The 11,004-nt window shown below is 34.5% G+C and overlaps 1 long non-coding RNA gene across 1 annotated transcript; it reads left to right on the top strand.

Annotated features, from left to right (window-relative positions):
- The first annotated feature begins 5,770 nt into the window (after positions 1 to 5,770).
- On the top strand, positions 5,771 to 7,066 carry LOC120781677. The gene is made up of 3 exons (XR_005706128.1): positions 5,771 to 5,961; positions 6,019 to 6,441; positions 6,494 to 7,066. It is a non-coding gene; the product is annotated as an uncharacterized LOC120781677 (long non-coding RNA).
- Positions 7,067 to 11,004: the final 3,938 nt, after the last annotated feature.

The following is an 11,004-nucleotide window of genomic DNA, read 5'->3' as shown; positions in this document are numbered from 1 at the left end:
AACGCCTGGACCAATTTGGCCAATTCTTTTTCTTAAATGTTCGTTGAAGTTCAAGGATGGTTTTTACGGCGAGAAAAATTCGAATAATTTCCGGAAAACCCCGAAAAACAGCCCCCATACAAAGGTTACAATAAAAATGAATGTTTGTTTGTTAGTAACACTAAGAGAACGGTTGAACCAATGTTAGATTGAAAGGTTGTATGTTGTGGATCGGGAAAGGTTTAGAAACAGAATACCTTATACTTTCTATGAGGAAAAGTCGGATAATTGGACAATTCCAAAAAGTAACATTTTCCATACACATTTTTTTCAATTTTTGTTTGTTTTGTTTTTCAATATTTTGATTTGTAAATTATTTGAATTGTTCAATTTTGATCGCTTGCTTTTTTATTCCGGCTATCCAAGGAAAAATTATTCAGTGAAAACTTTATGTGTGTTTCACACAATGTGATCAATTGCATATTGAAATTTGTTACGAAGCCACGAAAAGGTCGCGCTAATATTGGTCGGCGTTCTTTTTGCCATCAACGTATGGCAGCACAAGAAAAGGCAAGAAGTACTCCCAAAATGAGATGACATACGTGCGGAATTATGGATCGCGGTCAATCAGCTAGCGATCGTAACGATATCACAGCACGACTTTTTAAACAATAGCTGCGATATTTGATGGTCTTTATCTTGAAGCAACCTATGGTATATATGGCGCTGTTAGATGCTGAATGTATTCTGTTGAGTAGCAAAAAAGATGTTTGCCGCACGCACACATTCTTCTTTGGATGCGGATGGTGATTACACCAGATCAAATTGATGAAATCATTTCAGCGGAAATTCCTGATTCAGAGATAGATCCAGAATTATACGAGGTGGTGAAAACCAATATGGTTCATCGACCTTGCGAACCTTACAATCCCACTTTGGTTTGTATGTCTGACAATAAATGCACGAAACACTACTCATGTGCTTTTCTTTCGGAAACGGAAATGGGGAAATGATGGATATTCACAGTATCGACGTCGTTCACCAGACGACAATGGCAGAACATTTAGCATTTAGAGGCGTGAATATCGAAGTTAACAACACATCGAAGTTGACAACACATGGATCGTACCATATTCGCCACTTTTGTCTAATTCACATTCAAAACACATGTCAATGTTGAATATTGCAGATTGGTGAAATCGATCAAATACGTTTGCAAGTACGTCACCAAAGAAAGCAACATAGCGGTTATTGGCCTTGAACGATATGAGATCAGCAGTATCGAATGGGTGTGAACTGTAATAAAGCGCTTTGTAGGATACTTACCTTTGCAATTCATGAAAGTCTTCCGACTGTTGTGCGTGTCGCGGTTCAGTTTCATTTAAGTCATTGCATATTGTGAATGGTACAGAGTGTGCAACTTTTTGAGAAGCATGCCAGCAGTTGCATTTGCTGGAATATGATAATCACTGGAAACAGACGATAAGCGATAGTTACTTCGCATGCCACTGAAGTTCGCATACTTTTCGCGAAGATCATTTCGACATATCAGCCTTCAAATTCGCGTTAATTATGGGATACGAAAAACTGACATTGCCAACGACATTTTACATTGTATTCGCTTAAAATTGGAAATGGGCAAATTTCGGTGGATACTTCCAGTGGTTTGATATCAATTTCACCTCCCTTTTGTCAATTCACTTCAACGGAAGATGAATTCATCACGAATGTTTATCCGAACATTGGTCAAATTATCGTAACTGCAATTGCTTGAGTGCACGCGCAGTTTTAGCTGCCAAAAATACCGATGTTGTTGACTTAAACTGGAAGATTCAAAGTCAAATTCTGGGAGGTTTGCGCTCATATAAATCGATCGATCGTCTTGACAAGAAAGACGAAACCGTAGTTTATCCAGTGGAATTTCCAAATTGCATCTCACAGTTGGATCTGTCATTATTACGTTTCACACAATGTGTGTAATGGAACCCGACTGATTATGACGCAGTTATCCAATACAAGGGACAGCCATTTCAGTTTAAACGTATTCAATTTCCAGGGAAAATTGTCTTCGCGTTGACAATCAGCAGGACACAAGGAAATCGGGAAATGCTATGTTTTTCACACGGCCAGATGTATGTGGCGTGTTGACGAGTTGGAAACCCATCTTCTCTGTATATTTACGCACCAGAATAGAAATCAAAAAATTATGTTTATTAAGTTGCGCTACATTAAAAAAAATGTAGAAAAATCGAAAATAAATCATTTTCGACACAATATAATTTCAACTTTTTTTCATTTCAAAACACATAATTTCAGGCAGGACAACGGCTGCGGGGTCAGCTAGTAGTTTATAACTAAATAAAAAACATAAAATCTGTACCAAACAATATATGTTTTATTTCGTTAGATTTTATTTATTTTCTAGTACATATGCTTGTACATAACATATATTGCATTTTCCACACCACCATGAGGAATGCAACTAGTCGTGATAGCGATTTTTAAGAAGTCTATATTCAGATTGACATAATGTACATACATTAGTATAATAATAAAGTTATATACAAAAGAAGCTTAATAAAATAATCAAACTGCTGCCTTTGAAACTGTGCATGGAAGAGAAACTCTGCAACATAACCTATGACATCGAGATGGAACAGTGAATAGCATTGGAAACAACTGTGCTTGTTACCAATAGTTTTCAACTAACGAATTTTACTAATATATGTACATAGTTGGGGTACTCACAACGTGTCATAAAGCATCGTAAAATCATAAAATCATAAATTTGTATGCTAGTGTAAAAAATTTGTTGTTGGATTGCATACTAAAATAAGTTTACGCAAATACAACTGTGAACGCTATGTTTTCGGATCGTTATAACTTATAACTTTATGAGGCTATGTGAAACCCTTAAATATTTTTTCCTTTACTACAGTTACCGGATAGTTGTGTGATAAAGGTTTTGAGGAGCTATTCCAACCACATTAGTCGTAGCAAGGACCAAAGGTTTTAGAAGAAAATTTAATATTTTTATTGTTAAAGTTATACCTACTTTTTTGTGTTCTGTTCACATAAATTGTAAAAATATGTACATATATTTACGTTAAAATGACAGGACAGTTTTCTATTGATAACTTTGGAACTCTATATTAACAACCCGTATTTATAAAATTGATTATTCTTCATACGCTATTTATACATAATTATGTATATGGTATTAATTAATTTTAACACTTAGTTTTAATAAATACGATTTTACAATTAAATAAAAAAAAAATTATATAAGAATACTGAATTTAAAAAAAAAATTGAATTTGTTAGAAGTAACAAATGGGTAACAAATATAATAACATATCGAGGTAACAGATAATGCACTTCTATTTACAACAGGATACCGACCCAAAATACACATTGTATCTTGTACGAAAAGGGTTGCAATGAAATTAAAAATAACTCCATAGGTCCCGCAATTACATTGGTCAACGAATTTGTAATTTTTTTTGTCACACGAAAATTTATATCTAATTTTGAATAGACTAGGGCCACCAAATAATAATATATCAACGAAAAATGTACACATCATGTTTTCTTGTGACATCAAAACATGTATTATCGTAGAAAGTACAAAATTCAGCCACACTTATATAATTATTTCCTAATATCTAACAGATACTTATGATTTTCTTGAATATTTGGCTTCCGGTAAGTCCCTTTTAAGTCTCCAACAATAGTCTGCTAGCATTCCTGGACTCCATTTCCCTTGATAACGCTTCTCCATTAAGGAAATGTCTTGATGGAACCTCTCACCTTGTTCGTCACTCACAGCACCCAAATTTGCCGGAAAGAAGTCCAGATGAGAGTCCAGAATATGTATTTTCAAGGACAAATTACACCCCAAAGCTTTAAATGATATCATAAGTTCATTTATTAAATCTTTGTAATTTTCCGCTTTATGGTTACCTAGAAAATTTTGAACAACATTCACAAACCATTTCCAGGCGAGTTTTTCCTGATCATTCAGTTTTTCTTCAAAGCTCTTATCCTTCATCAATTGCCGTATTTGTGGGCCTACAAATATCCCCTCTTTGATTTTTGTCTGGCTGAGTTTAGGGAACTTCTCTTTTAGATATAAAAATCCATCTCCATCTATCGGACTAGAATTCTCACTTTTTGATTTGGAGGCATCTGCACAGGCAGTTCGGCACTATGTGGGATGGGTCTCTTGGCAGAAGACAAGTTTGGATACTGGATAGTGTGTTTGGATTTGGTAGTAATACCTTTTGTTTGAGTCATGATCCTTTGGTTCCGTCCAAATCATTGATATAGCAAATGACAAATGTCTAGGTTCTTGTTTAGCCCAACCTAAAAGGAGCCTTACACACGTTACACAACATTTATGTGGAACCCAGGATTTGTCGTGATTCCTCACAGGAAAACCAAAATAGTCTAAATAGCGCTGTTCAATTAGTGATGTGAAATTTCGCCGCTGAGATGTAAAAGTTAATTCTCCACACACAAAACAAAAATTGTCCGGGTTGTTCAAACACTTTCGTGGCATATTTACGATCTAACTAATGTACATAAGTAAAATGTAATTTAGCAAATACAATACTTACACAGTCGAGTAAATGCAGTTATGTAAACAAAGAAACGTATATGAGGTTAGAAATGAATAAGTAGCTGTCACAAGAAAACTGGATGTGATAGAAACAAAACTGTTATATATTTTTAATGAGGGTACACCAACATAAATAAAAATCATAACAAAGTTCATGTGACAAAAACACTGTTTACCAGTGTTATCAGACATTAATCTTATTCAAAATATCTGGAACTTTTTGAAAAAACGTGTTCGAAAACATCTAGTGTCATCAAAATAAGTCCAAAAAACTGGATCATCGACTTAGTGGGTCAAAATATCCGGAAATAATACCAGAAATCGAGTGGGAAGCATGCGTCGACGTCCAGTGACTATAATTGCAAATGTAGGTCAAAAACCGCTAAAACTATTGTAATTACTATTGATTTTTATAAATAATCATTGGTGTACATAAACTTTTTTGATATGAATTCTTCTTCTTCTTCTTCTTAGAATATGAATTAGGCGCTTAAAATGTTAGAATTAGTTTTTTTTATTTGTGTAAAAAAAATATTTTTATATTCCATATTTAATGTTAAATATATAGTACATACGTATTTTGAAATGGATAGAAAAAACCACAAAATTTATCAATTTTAATACAAATAAACGTGTCGTAATTTAATAGAACTAAGTGTATGCAAAATTTATTGATTCACTGTATGTTAAAGGTAACAAACTGCTAACCAAAATAATAACACTAACAGACATTTTGGTTACAAATACTTTTATTTATGCATAACACATACATATCTATGTAGGTAGGCTATGCACTAACAAAAGTATTTGTTACCCTTAACAGATTATAAAGAGATTTGATAACAAATGAAAGTGATTGAATATCAAATGGCGATGTGCTACACTTTTCCCACTCTCTGAACAAAATTAACAAATACATACAAACAAAAAACAAGTCGCTTACATGTTTACTAACAGATACCCGTCTTGTAGGGAGGTTATGACAAGCCTTTCATACAAAATAAGCCAATAGCTTAACGTACGGGTCAAGCAAAACACGCCTAAAGATTTTTCTAAATTTGAATATTTAAGAACCTGTAGGGGATTATACATCACAAAATTCGACGCCAAAAGCAAATATCATTCAAAAATTGAAGGATTTTGTTTTATGTACTTGATATAACAAAATTTCTTCAGCCCTAATTCAATAATTGTGCGACGGCATGCTCATACATATGGTCGTCAACAGCTGAGATCACCTGAATGAGTTTATTTTCGATTGCTGCGTATTTATTGACCAAAAATGAATGGGAAAGAAATGAGAAGGTTCGGCGGCAAATTTTAAGGGATCATTCCAGTCCTTTGGATATCCCAGATTCCGTGTAAGTATATATAAAACAAAGTTTGGAACACAACAGATGCATTTTGTCCCAATAAAGTTTTGTTGCCTATTACAGGATAAGTAAAGAAGCGTTTCAGGGAATTGTTCGCGATGTCCAACCAATAATAAAACCGTCATCTATTATGGTGGAAATAAAGCTTGCTACTACTTTGAGGTACCTTGCAGAGGGAGGATTTCAGCGCTCGGTAGGAAAAGACATCTCTTGCAAGAAGTACCGTGTGCAAAATCTTACATGAGATGCTAAATGCTTTGGAAAAAGCACTCTGTCCAAAATGGATTCAACTACAAATGAGCGAAGAAGAAATTAAAATGTCGAAAGCACATTTTTTCAACAATTTTAGTATTCCCGGAATAGTCGGTTGTGTAGACGGGAGGGACACACATAAAAATTACGAAGCCCCACCAAAATGAGCATTTGTATTTTAACAGAAAGGGTTACTTCAGCGTTAATACGATGATTGTGAGTTACAAATATGAAATTTGGTGGTGATATTAATTCAGTTCTTTTACAGATTTGCGATTACAGAATGCGTATAACGGCTGTGGATGCATGCCACCCTGGCTCCAGTCATGACGCCTTTATATTTTCTTTAAGTGGTGCCAAACAATATCTTTCATCCAAGTATGTGGGCGGAGACCATAGATCTTGGCTACTAGGAGATTCAGGATATGGCTTGGAACCATATTTACTTACCCCTTATCGTGATGCACCCGCTGGATCACCAGAGCACAAATTTAATTTACAACATTCCAAGGCAAGAAATATCGTTGAGAGAGTAATCGGAGTCCTCAAGAGCCGCTTTAAATGTCTTCAAACAACTATGCCATATGTCCCAGAGAAAGTTGTAAAAATTATAAATGTATGCAGTGCTTTGCACAACATTTGTCGCCATTATAACCTGGATGCCATTGCTTTAGATGTAGTGGACGATTTTTAGGACGAAGAAGTTGCTGATTATAGCAGACATCTACAAACTGCCGCTGTATCCATTCGAGATGAAATCGCAAATAATTTAACGCGCATAGTTTAATTTTCATATTTTTTTATTCAATAAAAACATCACATTTAAGTTAAACTTTTTGACTATGAGATCATTTAATAATAAAAGTAAAGTTTAGTAAAATTAATTATTCGATATTTTTAGTATTTGGTTTGAAATAAATATCCCTTTGGACTCGAATTTCTTCAATTTCTAGCATCTTTTGCTTTATAACATTTTAGATCTTGGTTTTGTTCGGCAATGAGCTCATTTTGTTACGCCACTAACTTGGTCAATTTATCCATATTTGCAGAAAGAAGCTGCAAGGTATCAGATATCTTTTCAACTGCACCTGCTTCCGTTGCCATGTGCTTTTTGAGGCAATCTTGCACAGTGTCTTAATTCAAGTCAGGATTTTTCCCCATAAAATTTAAAAAAATTTGTTCTTGACTTTGGCTTTTATATTTTCCCCTAAAATAAGAAAAGGAAAGTATTAATTTTTGTGAAGAAATCCAAATAACTGGCTCAAATACTTACATTTTAGATTTTACAAGCAAATTCAATAATTTCGCGCACTTATTTTTAACCGGTATCAAAACGTCAAACAATTTGCGAAAACGATTTCTAGAACATGCCATATCGCACCGATTTCATGTTCGAAAAATGTAAATTCGTAATCGCAAAGTGGTATTCAGAACACCGTCTCACGATTTCATTATCAAGACTGATAGAAACAAGATTGCGCAATGACGAGTTCAAATTTTGTTCGTACTGCGCATCTACGTCACGGTTGACCAACGTACAATCAGCTGATTTTCAGTTGTTTGTTTTTCTTTGCAATAAGAAGCAATTTTGTATTGCAGGCATACAAAAACATGAATATAATTAAAAGTTAACATCAATATAAGTGAATATTAATAAAAGATATCAATATAAGTGAATATTTTATAGTGAACATTTACCTATGTACATATTCATTTAATTGTATTTTCATTGTATTATTTAATTTTGTCTCTTTGCTGTGTTTGTTTCAACCATATACATTTATGCAAATAAAAAGATTGAATATTTTGTGACCAAGTATCAATTTATTGTCTTATTTAATTTTCTTTTTTTTTGCTATACATATGTATGTTCAATTAAGTTTTTATTTAAGGAACGAATCCTAAAATACATTATAGCTATGAAAAACAATTATTTTACTTTCGAGCTACCATTTACAAAATTATTTAAATCTAAGTGCTTCTGTGCGTAATTTGTACATACATACATATATGCAAATCAGTACCATATACATCGCCTGCTTGCAAGACTCTCATATGCTCCATTAACATATCTGCTGGTTTTGAGAGTCCTCCTTCAGAAAGGTGATCCACCCAAGTATAAGACGAACAATTTTCTGAATTGCCACAAATTTCGAGGTTGTGTTTACCGACTTTGTGGCAGATGTACCCTGCCAAATTCTCAAGTCCGTCGTTGTTGAGAATCTCCAAGTCATCATTTTTTTCAATTGGGTCAGTGGAATTTAGATCAACTGACACACGTTGAAAAATATTACCTGTAAAAATATAATAAAGATACATACATGCGTATAAATAAATGGAATAAATTGTTAGTTAAGATTATTATTATAGTTAGAATAAGAAACAGTGCAAAAACTTAGTATGTATATTAGTACATATTTGCATTTGTTAACATCAATACATTTTTATGTACTTATATAAGAATGTCTTCTGTAGTTTTAGGTTTATAATATGTTTATAATACTTTTTTAGAATTGAGGCACTTACCTGGCCGTTGATGAAAATACAGCTAAGTTTTTGCTCCAAATTATTTCTGTGGAATTCCGAGGTTTTAATGGAAATCCTACGGCGTTTAATTTCTGCTGACTGCTCGTTTTTGCACTTATTCAAAGTTCTAACAACACTATTCAGCCTTTGTCTAAAAAGAATAAGAAATACACATACTTATGTAAGAAAAAGATACTTCATCAATATCAATTAGAACTAACATTTCTGTTTCCAAATGCAGTATTTTCTCGGCTTTCTAATTGATGACCTCCTCTCCCGCAGTTTGAGGTGCCTCTCCAACCTCGTCTTCTTGAATTACTTCAACAGGGGCGGTATTCTTCAACATTGTTGTTAACTTTCCTTTTTTTGAACGAGACTCCATCCTTTTCTGCCGTTCATTAGCCTCTGCAGGAGCAGTGGTTAACGTGGGAAAAGCGCTAGGCAGTAACTTAGTTGGATTCCGCGAACTTAAACCTGCAAGAGTGTTTGGTTATAAAAGTAAAATTATTGTAATCAAAATGCTATAATTACGCATTTCAAACTGCAAGTTGCATTAATTTTGTCCGTACGACGACAAAAATTATCCATTGTTTTGCCACTGTTTTATCTTTAGGGAAATGGAAAAATCTCCATTTCGTAGTACAATTTTTACCATTATTATTATTGCACCTAACACTGCGCAACTCATTTTAAAAAATATAAAATTTAACAATTAATACAGCACTTGAAAACACAATTCGAATTCACTTTAAAAAGCGCGGGCGAATAATAAGTCAACCGTGACATCAGCAAGAACAGCTGACTGAAAGCAAACATGCGCATTGCGCAATCTTGTTTCTATCATTCTTGTTTCATTATCATTTTCATGCGAAAGCGATTTCTGGAACATGCCTGATATTCTTCTTTTTTAATAGAATAGGAAAGATTTACCAATATTTTGATACAATATATAAAATTTTAATCAAAGCTAGGTAAATTACATCTTTATGAATTTTAATAATCGAAATATATTTTAAAATAATAGATTGGATAGCATAACTCGGCAACACACTCGTGCCTTTTATAAGGCATTTGGTCGTTTTAGTAGTAGAATATTTAGGAAACCCTAATGAAGTGGCTGGCCTTTTGCCCTGAATGAGGGAGACATTCTATGGCATTCTTAATATAATTTCTGTCATTCTATAAGCTTTCGCCTGTGTATGTATGGGTGAAAATTATAGGATTTGTTACCTGTAGGTTTATAGCCCTGACAGACGACAGCGCTAATTTGTATTAGCGGGCTTAATTTACATTTACCCATGTTAATGCAAGTTTGTAATGCACAAGAATTCCGTGCATTTAGCTGAATTTTCCAAATTTGAGTAGGCAACACTGCTCAAAAATGGCCGATTTTTGCTATTCTTTGATAGATGTCGCTTGAAGTCTGCCGCCTCCTTTGCATTTACAGCATCAGAGATAAGCAGTTTTATATTGCTAATTAAATTATGTGCAGATATATTAACAAAAACAAATTTTAATATTTTTAAATGGCAGAAAATAAACAACTCACAGTTTGCTATCCATTTTTCCAATATTCGTAACTTTTTCGCAAACTTTTTCCGCAATACGATCAATTATTGCTTTTAATTCCACTCTATTATCTTTTCTTCTTCTTCTTAATTGGCGTAGAAACCGCTTAAGCGATTATAGCCGAGTTAACAACAGCGCGCCAGTCGTTTCTTCTTCTCGCTACGTGGCGCCAATTGGATATTCCAAGCGAAGCCAGGTCCTTCTCCACTTGGTCCTTCCAACGGAGTGGAGGTCTTCCTCTTCGTCTGCTTCCCCCGGCGGGTACTGCGTCGAATATTTTCAGAGCTGGAGTGTTTTCGTCCATCCGGACAACATGACCTAGCCAGCGTAGCCGCTGTCTTTTAATTCGCTGAACTATGTCGATGTCGTCGTATATCTCGTACAGCTCATCGTTCCATCGAATGCGGTATTCGCCGTGGCTAACGCGCAAAGGACCATAAATCTTTCGCAGAACTTTTCTCTCGAAAAACTCGCAACGTCGACTCATCCGTTGTTGACATCGTCCAAGACTCTGCACCATACAGCAGGACGGGAATTATGAGTGACTTATAGAGTTTGGTTTTTGTTTGTCGAGAGAGGACTTTGTTTCTCAATTGCCTACTCAGTCCGAAGTAGCACCTGTTGGCAAGAGTTATCCTGCGTTGGATTTCTAGGCTGACATTGTTGGTGGTGTTTACGCTGGTT

The sequence above is a fragment of the Bactrocera tryoni genome, unplaced genomic scaffold (genome assembly GCF_016617805.1).
Source record: "Bactrocera tryoni isolate S06 unplaced genomic scaffold, CSIRO_BtryS06_freeze2 scaffold_7, whole genome shotgun sequence".
NCBI classification, from domain to species: Eukaryota; Metazoa; Arthropoda; class Insecta; order Diptera; family Tephritidae; genus Bactrocera; species Bactrocera tryoni.
This window is presented reverse-complemented; position numbering and strand designations above follow the sequence as displayed.